The following is a 13,172-nucleotide window of genomic DNA, read 5'->3' as shown; positions in this document are numbered from 1 at the left end:
ACAAAGATCATGGCATCTGGTCCCATCACTTCATGGGAAATAGATGGAGAATCAGTGGAAACAGTGTCAGACTTTATTTTTGGGGGACTCAAAAATCACTGCAGATGCTGATTGCAGCCATGAAATTAAAAGACGCTTACTCCTTGGAAGGAAAGTTATGACCAACCTAGATAGCATATTAAAATGCAGAGACATTACTTTGCCCACCAAGGCCCGTCTAGTCAAGGCTATGGTTTTACCCGTGGTCATGTGTGGATGTGAGAGTTGGACTGTGACGAAAGCTGATCGCCGAAGAATTGATGCTTTTGAACTGTGGTGTTGGAGAAGACTCTTGAGAGTCCCTTGGAATGCAAGGAGATCCAACCAGTCCATTCTAGGGGCGATTAATCCTGGGTGTTCTTTGGAAGGACTGCAGCTGAAATTCCAACACTTTGGCCACCTCATGCGAAGAATTGACTCACTGGAAAAGACTCTGATGCTGGGAGGGATTGGTGGCGGGAGGAGACGGGGCCAACAGAGAATGAGATGGCTGGATGGCATCACCAACTCTATGGACACGAGTTTGAGTGGACTCCGGGAGTTGGTGATAGACAGGGAGGCCTGGCGTGCTGTGATTCATGGGGTCACAAAGAGTCGGACACGACTGAGTGACTGAACTGAACTGATACAATTTTATACATTACAAAATGATGACCAAGATATGTCTAGTAACCATTCATCACCATCCATGTTATTACAGTATCATGGAATCTATTTCCTAGTCTGTACATTACATCCCCACGACATTTGTTTTACAATTTGAATTCCGTTCCTCTCAATCTTTCTCACACTTTGCACTTATGCCCTCACACCTCCCCTCTCTGGCAACTACCAGTATGTTCTTGGAATCTTTGAGTCCATTTCTGTTATGTATTTTCTTGCTTTATTTTCTAGTTTCTACATACAAGTGATATTATAAGATATTTCTCTTTCATTTCTATATCTCACTTAGCACGGTACCTTTTAGGTCCATTCATGTGGTTGTAAGGCAGCATTTTTTGTGTGTTTTAATCATATACCATTATGTGTGTATGTATGTACATATATATATGTAAACTTCTTATCCACTTGCCAATCAATGGACATGTTGGTGGTTCCCTGTCTTGGCTATTGTCAGCAAAGTGTTTGGTCCCAATTTTTAATTGGGTTTTTGGAGGTTATGTTGTGTGAGTTCTTTGTCTATTTTGGATATAAACCTGTTTTCAGATACACTTTTGCAAATATTTTCTAACATTTAGTAGGCTGCCTTTTCATTTTGTGAGTTGTTTCCTTTGCCATTGGAAAGCTTTTCAGTTGGATAGAGTCCCATTGGTTTGTTCCCCTTGCTTTGGTGGACAGATTCAGAAAATATTGCTAAGACTGATGTCAAAGCACGTACTGCCTATGTTTTCTTCTAGGAGTTTAATGGCTTCAGGCCTTACATTGAAGTATTTGATTCATCATGAGGTTGCTTTTGTAGATGGTATGAGAAAGGATTCCAGTGTGATTCTTGTGCATGTGGCTGTGCGGTTTTCCCAACACCATTCCCTGAAGAGGCTCTCTTTTCCCCATTGTGTAGTCCTGTAATAGAACAGGATGAGCACAGCCCCTAGCAAGTGCCATTGCTGGGCCTCATTTCTCTGCACCCTGTTACTGAGCAACAGGTCTTACTCAGCCATTACTGGGTGCTTCAGTGGTCCCCACCCACAACCAACTGTCAATGGGTGACCATTAGTTCTCCTGCTCAGCTATCCATGAGTGCCGCAGTGGGCCCTGCCCACTGGTAACTGTCAGTGAGGGACCATTGGGGAAGTGATGCAGTCAAGGGTTGGTAGTGTGGTGGTCATTAGGAGAGTGAAGTAAGAGGCAGATTCAGGGCTTCTGCTGGAGGCCCTCCAGCTTTCCCAGCCTTGGGCCAGAAGATAAGCTGGAGGGCTCAGATGAGCTGGAGGGAACAGATTGGGGCTTTTAGTAATTTTAGGATTCTTAGGGCATGATCCCGGAGAAGGCAATGGCAAGCCACTCCAGTATTCTTGCCTAGAAAATCCCATGGATGGAGGAGCCTGGTAGGCTGCAGTCCATGGGGTCGCTAAGGGTCGGACACGACTGAGCTACTTCACTTTCACTTTTCACTTTCACACATTGGAGAAGGAAATGGCAACCCACTCCAGTGTTCTTGCCTGGAGAATCCCAGGGACGGGGGAGCCTGGTGGGCTTCCGTCTATGGGGTCACACAGAGTTGGACATGATGGAAGCGACTCAGCAGCAGCAGCAAGGCATGAGCCACCCATGTCTTTGTATGAATCTGTAATAGACCTTTCTCTGTTCTGTTAATAAGAAGTTAGACATAAACAAAGAAGGGAGGCCTGGCAGAAAGGAATGCAAGCTGATCCAGGAGAGCTAATGGACATGCTAGAAAATAATCACAGAAACTTTTCAATTCCTGCATATCTGCCCTAGGCACAGTGGATACAAAATGACCAGTAACCTCAGGTAGTTAGGCAGTTAGGAATCCATTAAAGGCTCATGAATTTTCTCTAATTATAACAGATGGAATTATGGGAAGACACAAACAAGACAGCTTGCTGTTACGTAACTTTTAATTCTTGATCAACCTTCAGCATATGCCCATTTGCATTCCCTTTCATTGACTGGTGGTGGGTGTAAGCCCTCCTTTGAACCAGGCGTAGACAAAAGGAGGAACATGGAAGTATAGAAGGGGGAAGCCAAGAGCAATCGATAGGACGGTTGAGGAGGACTCCTATGGGAGTGTCAGACTAATAAAAGATCTGTCTGCTTGAGCTGAGATGAGCTGTAACCTATCTGTTTTTCCACTCCTTTTGGTCCATGACTCCAAACTTTTGTTTTGATGAGACAAGAACTGAGGAAGAGAAATAAATCGACTTGACAGTTCCAAATTCTAATGTTAAGTATTGATGGGCCTCACTGTGTGTCAGGCTGTAATAGTTTTGGTAACAGGCTCACCTCCTTTGTCTTGAATTGACTATATATGCATATGCTTATTTCTGGGCTCTTAATTCTGTCCCGTGGATCTATGTGTATATCTTTTATTCTCATATCATATCGTCTTGATTACTCTAGATTTTCAGTGTATTTTTTAAATCAAGGAGGGCTTCCCCGGTGGCTCAGATGGTGAAGAATCTGCCTGAAATGAAGGAGACCTGGGTTTGATTCCTTGGTCAGGAAGATCTGCTGGAGAAGGGAATGGCAACCCACTCCACTATTCCTCCTGCTACACTATGTTGAATAAAATTGGTGAGTATGGTCAGCATTAGTTAGGTGTAAGGTTAACTGGCCCTCTTCCCCTTCCTCCCTCTCCATCTCTTGGAGGCTTCCAGGAAGGACGTGACTAGCCCAAGATTACACATGGCTCAAGGAGTTGAATTGGGCCATTATTTCTCTACTCCCCCAGTCCTGGGCATAGTTTTGTGTACTGTGTACCTTCTTTGACCAGTTGTCCATTTAGCGCTTTCTTAATCTTAACGAGGTTGTGTCAGAGTTCTTTGTATAATTTGAGACAAAACCTTTATTAGATATGTTTGCAAGTTTTTTTTCCCCCCCAGTTTTGTGTGTCTGTTGATTTTCACACAGTAAAAGTCTTTAATTTTATAAAGTGCACTGAATCCCTTGTATTTCTTTCTGGATTGTTTTTTTGTGTGTGTGTGTTGTTTGTTAAAACTACAAAGCTTGTGATCTACTTGACCAAACCCAAGCTCATGTCAATTTTGTGTTATGTTTTTCTCTATAACTTTGAATAATTTTGCATTTGAAATTTGTCTATGAATGTTTTTGAGAGAATTTTGTGTAAGTTATAAACTTTGCGTCTACATTTATTTCATTCCATATGGTTTACAATTCATTATTCTTCACCTGTTTTTAGAAAAGTTATGGGATATTGTCTTCATTTGAGTTTAAATTTCCAGTTTAACAGACTCAGCAGTTCTGACAGCAGGGGCCACTGTGCCCAGTGACATGTGAGGGAGGCCTGGTTGGCACTTTCCGTATTGACCACAGGGTGGCCCTCTACCCGCATCGCTGACACCCGCAGGCATATTCCCTGCAGCCCCGGCTCAGCCCAGCTGAGGGGAGCTGTGTCTCCTCAGGCAGCGCAGGACTTTGGCTGGGACTCCCAGGTCAGCTTCTCTACTGACTGGAGCTCAGTCTCCTTGGAACTCGATGGGTTTTCAGCTTCAGGAGAACACGGGGCAGCCTCCATACTGATGGGAGCTGGGTTTCCTGATGACCCAGGCGACGTCAAGAAGAAAAATTGAGAAAAAGTTTGGAGAAGGTTCATGTGTGCAAATGACTGCTCTTTTCAGACAATCCAGAAGGGCTTGGTATGGAAAGCTGTGGTTTTAATCAGTTTTATGTGCAGTGTAGACGGTGTCCAGGACCCGTCTTTGGATGTGATGTCCAGTTTTCCCAGCACGGTTTATTGCTGGGGCTGTCCTTCACCTTGGTGAGTCCTTGGCCCCTTTTCTATAGATAAGGGACCCATCCGTGTGGGCTGAATGCTGGGCGCTCTGTCCTGTTTTCTGGGCCATGTGCCTATTCTTGTGCTAATTTCGCACAATTGGGTGCCTGTAGCTTCACCAGATGTAGTGTGGAGTCAGGGAGGGAGATGCCTCCAGCCTGCTGTCCTTTCTCAGGGTTGCCTTTGCTTTTGGGGTCCTTTGTGGTTCACACAAATATGAGGAGTATTTGCTCCATTTCTCTGAAAAATAAAGTTGGAATTTTAGGAGCGCTTGCATTCACTGGGTGCCTTGGGTAGAACGGATATTTTAGCAATAGTTATTCTTCTGTTCCATGAGCACAGGTATCTTTCCAGTGATTTATGTCTTCAATTTATTCATCATTGTCATCAAGTTTTCAGTGTACAGGTCTTTGACATCCTCTGTTAAATTTATTCTTTGATATTTTGTTCTTTTTGACGTAGCTGTAAGTACAGTTTTTCCTTTCAGATGGTTCATTGTTATTGTTTTTGTTGCTGTTGTTCAGTCGCTCAGTCATGTCTCTGTGACACCATGAACTGCAGCACACCAGGCTTCCCTGTCAATCACCAACTCCCAGAGCTTGCTCAAACTCATGTCCATCAAGTTGGTGATACCATCCAACCATCTTATCCTCCGTTGCCCCCTTCTCCTCCTGCCTTCAATCTTTCCCAGCATCAGGGTCTTTTCCAACAAGTCAGTTCTTCGCATCAGGTGGCCAAAGTATTGGAGCTTCAGCATCAGTTCTTCCAGTGGATATTCAGTGTTGATTTCCTTTAGAATTGACTGGTTTGGTCTCCTTGTCATCTAAAGGAATCTCAAGAGTCTTCTTCAGCACCACATTTCAAAGAAATGCATTTGATTTGTGTGTATTATTGTTTAGAAATGCAATTGATTTGTGTGTATTGATTTTGCATCTTTACTGAATTCATTATTTCTAATAGTTTTTTGGTGAAATGAGGTGGAAAATTAGAATTCAAAATCCCAGTTTCTACCTCATTAAGGTCATCCACAACAGGGAAGAAAGGGAAGTCCTTTATACTGGGAAGCCCTAATACAGTCTTCTCACAATGCCTCTAAAGTCCATGTGAACTTTGGGTGAACTGCATCTGGGTAAGGCTTGGTCTCTATGTGGAAGTTTGATGTTTTCTCTGTTTTTCTGGCATGGTTTTGACATGATGTTTTGAAAAGTAATTTATTTTCCAATAATTTCAAATGTACAGACAACATTTTACATGAAAGCAAGTCTTGTATCTTGATTAGATATATTCCTAAATATTAATGTCAACATTTAAAAATGGAATTATTTTCATAAGTTCATTTTCAGATTATTTATTGCTGCTGCTGCTCAGTTGCTTCAGTCATGTCAGACTCTGTGCAAACCTATAGACGGCAGCCCACCAGGCTCCCCCATCCCTGGGATTCTCCAGGCAAGAACACTGGAGTGGGTTGCCATTTCCTTCTCCAATGCATGAAAGTGAAAAGTGAAAGTGAAGTCGCTCAGTCATGTCCGACTCTTTGTGACCCCATGCACTGCAGCCTACCACGTTCCTACATCCATGGGATTTTCCAAGCGAGAGTACTGGAGTGGGTTGCCATTGCTTTCTCCGTATTTATTGCTAGTGTATATGTATAAGATAGGTTTTTGTAAATTGCTATTTTGCCCTATAACTTTGCTGACTCAGTTGACTAGTCAAATAATTTTTGTTGTTATAGGAAGTTTTATATGTAAGATGGTGTTGTGATCTGTGTTCTGTGAGTAGACATGGTTGTAATTTTTCCATTCACACATGAATGCCTTTTCTTTCTTTCCTCAGAACTCTGAGTACAACTTCCAGTATCCTACTAAGTAACAGGTGTAAAAGCCAGCTTCCTGGTCTTGTTCCTGATTTCAGAGTAAATCTTAGTTTTTTGCATTGAACATAAAGTTTGCTCTGGCTTTGTATACTACTCTCATACTGAACAAATTTCCTTTAATTCCTACTTTTTTGAGTGTTTGTATCATGAGACAGAGCTGGACTTTGATTATACCTTCTTCAGTAACTGAAATGATCATGAGTTTCTACTTCACAGCTTATAGTGGTTCAATGCACTGCTTGGTTTTAATATGTGGAACAACCTGGCATTTCTGGTGTAGAAATGGTACTTATGGCACCATCCATTCAATGTTCTGTTGGTTTCATGTTGCTCTAATTGTGTGGAGAATTCTTGCATTCATATTTATATGGTATACTGGTATAGTTTTCATTTTTATGATGTACTTGTGTGATTTGATTAGATTTGGCTTGGTGTTGGTGGTTTGGAGGGTTAATATTAGGGCTGGGACTTATGTGCAGGCTAGGTTATAGGTTATGGTTTATGGTTGCTGTTATGTTATGCCCCATGTTGCACACCAGACCACCCACCTCTGCCATCCCCATCCTGCCAGCTTTTGCCTGGCCCTCCAGCGACTACTCACTCCCCAGAGGGCAGGGGTGGTCCCCAGTTGGCCTCTCTCCTGCCGCAGCCTATTCATCCACCCTCCTTGTGTCAGGACACTGCTTCCTCCATGAGGCTTCTGGATTCTAGCCTTGGAGGCCCTACCTCCCCCCATGTCCCCATGAGTTGCGTCGACCACCAGGATTTGTCATCTCTAGAGGCCCCAGGAAGATAGACTCCCTGGGACTTCAGAATGGGGCTTTGTGTGCAGATGGGCCACCGCAGAGCTGTCCAGGTTGAGATGAGGTCAGTGACTTGTGTGGGGTGGGGGTGAGGGGGTGGGTGCAGTTCTCATGGGGGAGAAGGCAAGGTGAGGGAAGAGACAGAGATGGATAGGTGAGACCTGGAACTGACTGACCACAGAACCAACAGGAGGAGCCGGCCCCCAACACCTGGATCTCGGGCTCCAGGCCTAAGTGTTAGTGTTCCCTGTTATACCTCCCACATGCCCCACACACCCATCTGAGGACAAGGCCACAGGAATCCCAAACCTGGTCTGGGTGGGGCAGGGTACTGTGCTTGGGAAACCCAGGGCCATCACTAGCTGCCTTCCCCCTGGATGTCAAACCCCTTCCTGGAGGAGTGACTCGTGATCCAGGACCCCTGGCCCAGTCCTCCCTGTGGTATGGCTACCAATGCCTCCCCCATCCACTGGGCACCTCAGGCCTGAGAAAGATGCCATAGTGATGTAGTGACCACGGCAAGTGCCTGCAGTCCACCCCCATCCCACCTCCTGACCTGAGTGTGGCCATCTGAGAAGTGACCTACGAGCTCCCCAACCCAGGCGCCCCATTTCACAGGGTAGGTCCTTGTGCCTCATTCTTGGAGGAGGGTGTCAACAGAGCAGTGGTGACTGAAGCCTTTGAATCTATGGGCCAGAGAGGCCCTCCATGAGAGCCCAGGAACAGCTGCACCAGGAAGGATCCATCCCTCCCCTCCTGTACCCCACACAGTGAGGATAAAGCCCCAGGGACCCCCAGGAAAAGACATGACCCACACTGGACTAGATCACCCACAGGCTGGGGACTGAGTGTCCACCTCATTCCCTCAGAAAGAGTGCTGTCTTCACCAGGGCCACCAGACTGGCCTGTGTCCCCAGAAACATCCAGCCTCAGGGAACCATCCAGACAGCAATCCCTTTCCAGGGGCCCCGTGTTTGTAGACCTTGTCTTCAGGAAAGGGGGCTGGCTTGAGAGAGGGTGGACATGCTCCAGTGCCAGGAACTCACTTACTGTCCCCCTGCCCCCCCATCCCTCTCCTGCTCCCCGTGGCCTCACCCCCTCATTTGGAAACCCTCCTCTCTAGGCTCCAAGCACCCACACTTTCCACCTGAACCCCCTCTCTCCAGTTCAGTTTGACCTTTTCTGTGCCAGGTAAAGAAGAGAGTGGACACCTCACATCAGTGTTTTCAGCAGTGTGAATGGGCTTCCCTGGTCTTCCTGGCTGGGGTCTAGCTGGACACTGGGTGGTTTCCAGGGATGTGGGGCTCGACACTGCCCAACAGGGACCACCTCCGACACTTGCGCCTCCACACCCCTCATCCAGCCTTGGGGATGACCCAGGACCGTCCCTCGACTCCCCTTCCTGCCCACAGTTGGTCAGTGTCCTCATTCATGTGCTAACAGGTGAGGGTTGCCTCCAAATGCTCCTAAATCCTTCACCCCAACACCCTCCTCGCGGTCAGCCCTGTGTCCTGTTGGGATGCTCCACCCTTACCAGGTCCCTACTGAATGGCAAGGGCAGACGTCAGGCCTTCTGCATGCACTGCTGTGCACCCTGCTGTATACACCGGCATGACCCTGCCCCAGGACTTGGGAAATTCAGCCCCACGGGAGATGTGGGTTGACATGACTGACCACAGAGTCAGTCAGTCAGTCAGTTCAGTTGCTCAGTTGTGTCCGATTTTTGCAACCCCATGGACTGCAGCACACCAGGCCTCCCTGTCCATCACAAACATCCAGCGTTTACTCAAACTCATGTCCATTGAGTCGATGATGCCTTCCAACCATCTGAGGTCCCCTTCTTCTCCTGCCTTCAGCCTTTGTCAGCATCAGGGTCTTTTAAATGAGAAATTTCTTCTCATCAGTTGGCCAAAGTATTGGAGCTTCAGCTTCAACATCAGTCCTTCCAATGAATATTCAGGACTTATTTCCTTTAGGATGGACTGGTTAGATCTCCTTGCAGTCCAAGGGACTCTCAAGAGTCTTCTCCAACACCAGAGTTCAAACCATGAATTCTCTGGCGCTCAGATTTCTTTCTTTTTCTTTTTTTTACATTTGATATATGTTTGTTCAACCTTCTCATTTTACTTTTTTAATTTATTTTTTTTAATTGGAGGCTAATTACTTTACAGTATTGTATTGGTTTTGCCATACATTGACATGTACATGTGTTCCCCATCTTAAACCTCCCTCCCACTTCCCTCCCCATATCATCCCTCTGGGTCATCCCATTGCACCAGGCCCAAGCATCCTGTATCATGCATCAAACCTGGACTGGCGACTCGTTTCACATATGATAATATATATGTTTCAATGCCATTCTCCCAAATCATCCCACCCTCACCCTATCACATAGAGCCCAAACGACTGTTCTATACATCTGTGTCTCTTTTGCTGTCTTGTATATAGGGTTATCGTTACCATCTTTCTAAATTCCACATATATGTGTTAGTATACTGTATTGGTATTTTTCTTACTCGCTTACTTCACTATGTAAAATAGGCTCCAGTTTCATCCACCTCATTAGAACTGATTCAAATGTATTCTTTTTAATTGCTGAGTAATACTCCATTGTGTATATGTACCACAGCTTTCTTATCCATTCGTCTGCAGATGGACATCTAGGTTGCTTCCATGTCCTGGCTAGTATAAACAGTGCTGCAGTGAACATTGGAGTACATGTGTCTCTTTCAATTCTGGTTTCCTCAGTGTGTATGCCCAGGAGTGCGTTTGCTGGGTCGTATGGCGGTTCTATTTCCAGTTTTTTAAAGAATCTCCACACTGTTCTCCATAGTGGTTGTACTAGTTTGCATTCCCACCAACAGTGTAAGAGGGTTCCCTTTTCTTCACACCCTTTCCAGCATTTATTACATGTAGATTTTTGGATAGCAGCCATTCTGATGGTTTTGATTTGCATTTCTTGGTGGTTTTGATTTGCATTTCTCTGATTATGAGTGATGTTGAGCACTTTTCATGTGTTTGTTAGCCATCTGTATGTCTTCTTTGGAGAAATGTCTGTTGAGTTCTTTGGCCCATTTTTTGATTGGGTCATTTACTTTTCTGGAATTGAGCTGCAGGAGTTGCTTATATGTTTTTGAGATTAATTATTTGTCAGTTGCTTCATTTGCTATTGTTTTCTCCCATTCTGAAGGCTGTCTTTTCACCTTGCTTATAGTTTCCTTTGCTGTGCAGAAGCTTTTAATTTTAATTAGGTCCCATTAGTTTATTTTTTCTTTTACTTCCAATATTCTGGGAGGTGGGTCCTGGAGAATCCTGCTGTGATTTATGTTGGAGAGTGTTTTGCCTATGTTCTCCTCTAGGAGTTTTATAGTTTCTGGTCTTACGTTTAGATCTTTAAACCATTTTGAGTTTATTTTTGTGTATGGTATTAGGGAGTGTTCTAGTTTCATTCTTTTACAAGTGGTTGACTGGTTTTTCCAGCACCACTTGTTAAAGAGATTATAGTCCAACTCTCACATCCATACATGACTAATCGAAAAACCACAGCTTTGACTAGATAGACTTCTGTTGTCAAAGTAATGTCTCTGCTTTTTAATATGAAGTCGAGTTTGGTCATAACTTTTCTTCCAAGGGGCAAGCGTCTTTTAATTTCATGGCTGAGTTCACCATCTACAGTGATTTTGGGCACCAAGAAAATAAAGTCTCTCACTGCTTCCACTGTTTCCCCATCTATTTTCCATGATGTGATGATACCAGATACCATGATCTTAGTTTTCTGAATATTGAGCTTTAAGCCAACTTTTTCATGAACTTTTTCATTACGAGGCTCTGTAGTTCCCCTTCGCTTTCTGTCATAAGGGTGGATGTCTGCTATTGGCTCACAGGCAAGGGCAGCCAAGTTCTCACTCCTGGGACCCTTTCTTACCCAGCCTGCCATGACATGGCTTTGTTCCCACCCTGTTGTCCCTCTGTTGGCCTCACTCTGTGAGCAGAGCGAGGCAGTGTAGTCAGTGGTGACAGGCTGAGACACATGGGAACTGGCTGACCCATTTACACCCACGCTGACTACTCAGAATGAGCAATGCACCAGGGCCTTTGTGGTGTGGGGTCACCTACACACCGAGAGGTCAGGCCTTTGTTCCTAGCTCCAGAGGTCACCTTGAGTCTTACAGGAGTGTCCTTTTCCTTGGACCTCGCTCCAGGCTGGTCTGTGCTGATGGCATGGTGCATGGTAGCTTTTCCTGTGTTCCCCACTGGGTCTGGACGCCGAGATCAGGCACGTGGTGGCCCCATGTTGCTGTGACAGAGCCCAGTAAACCCTGCACCCTGGGACTCAGGTGGTCTTCCAGGCTTCCACAGGCGAGGAGACTGGACCCTGCTCCTCACCTCTGTCCTCGCTGATTTTACTCTGCATCCTTCACCATAACTAACCCCAAGTATAATAGCTTCAGGGACTTCTGGGAGCCTCTGAGAAAAGCGCTTGGAGGGAGGGGAGGTCTTGGGGCCCGTCAACCAGAGGGACAAGAGACCTCGGGTGGATGTTAGCTGAGTCTGTACGACCTCCCAGGAATGAAGCATTCTAGCCACAGTGCATCACTAAGAGGCCGACTCCCTCAGTTCCCAGGCCTGGTCCCTGTTCATGAGAAATTCCCTCGGGTAGGTCCTGGTGCCGAGGTGCTAATTGATTTGTTGTTGTTGTTGTTGTTGTTCAGTCGCTCAGTCATGTCCGACTCTCCGCGACCCCATGAATCACAGCACGCCAGGCCTCCCTGTCCATCACCAACCCCCGGAGTACACTTAAACTCATGTCCACAGAGTCGGTGATGCCCTCCAGCCATCTCATTCTCTGTCGTCCCCTTCTCCTCCCGCCCCCAACCTTTCCCAGCATCACAGTCTTTTCCAGTGAGTCAACTCATCGCATGAGGTGGCCAAAGTATTGCAGTTTCAGCTTTAGCATCAGTCCCTCCAATGAACATCCAGGGTTGATCTCCTTTAGAATGGACTGGTTGGATCTCCTTGCAGTATAATGGACTCTCAAGAGTCTTCTCCAACACCACAGTTCAAAAGCATCGATTCTTCGGCGATCAGCCTTCTTCACAGTCCAACTCTCACATCCATACATGACCACGGGAAAAACCATAGCCTTGACTAGACGGACCTTCGTTGGCAAAGTAATGTCTCTGCTTTTTAATATACTATCAAGGTTGATCATAACTTTCCTTCCAAGGAGCAAGCGTCTTTTAATTTCATAACATAAACGCCTTCTTGTCTAGTTGTGTAAAGCTCCAAATGGGACGTCTTTACTCGAGACTGGTTACACATTCAAAAACCAAGCCTCCAGGGCCCCATGTGCTCTGGACACAGGGCTGGCTCACTCTCCAGGAGGCTGCATCTGTTCACAGAAGCCACCAAGCTGCTCCCGAGACACCCCAGTCCTGTCACAGCTCTTGAGGGCACAGACCCCTGCTGTTTGTCTGCTTCTGCTCCTGCTGGGCTGACTTCTGCTTGGTCTCCTCCACTCTGCTGGTAGGCTCTTTAACTCTGGGTTTTTCTTTACATGCAGGTGGATCCATGACTTGTCTTCTGTAGACTTCTTAGTGAGCACTGACCTGGATAGGACAGAAGCAGGTTGATCTGCAGGCCTGGAGTCCAGGCTTGCCACTGCCCTGTCCTCTTCATGCCCAAGTTCTCACCCCTACCAGCAAGTTTCTTCAGGGCCAATGGGATGGGGGGTCTCCATGGCAGGCACAGGGGTCCACGACTGGATGAGGGTTTCCACAGCAGGACTGGAGGGTCTGTGGGGGGGGGTGTGAGGGGGCAGGCTGGAGGCCACAGGGCAGGCAGGAAGGCTCCCAGCATTCAGGCGGGTCCACACATCTTGGCCATAGGCCCACACACCACGTTCCATGATATCCGAGAAGGTGCAGTGGTGCAAGGACCAGTCCAACCCATGCAGGTACCTGACCACTGAGTGGTCAGTGTA

General features: G+C 46.2%; 1 pseudogene; it reads right to left on the bottom strand.

Moving 5' to 3' along the window:
- Positions 1 to 12,560: 12,560 nt before the first annotated feature.
- Positions 12,561 to 12,762, bottom strand: LOC148775890 (small vasohibin-binding protein pseudogene; annotated as a pseudogene).
- Positions 12,763 to 13,172: the final 410 nt, after the last annotated feature.

The sequence above is a fragment of the Moschus berezovskii genome, chromosome 13, assembly GCF_049115385.1.
Source record: "Moschus berezovskii isolate FMDL1 chromosome 13, NW_MosBer_1.0, whole genome shotgun sequence".
NCBI lineage: Eukaryota > Metazoa > Chordata > Mammalia > Artiodactyla > Moschidae > Moschus > Moschus berezovskii.
Note: the sequence above shows the minus strand (reverse complement) of the source record. Positions and strands in the feature narration are given on the sequence as shown.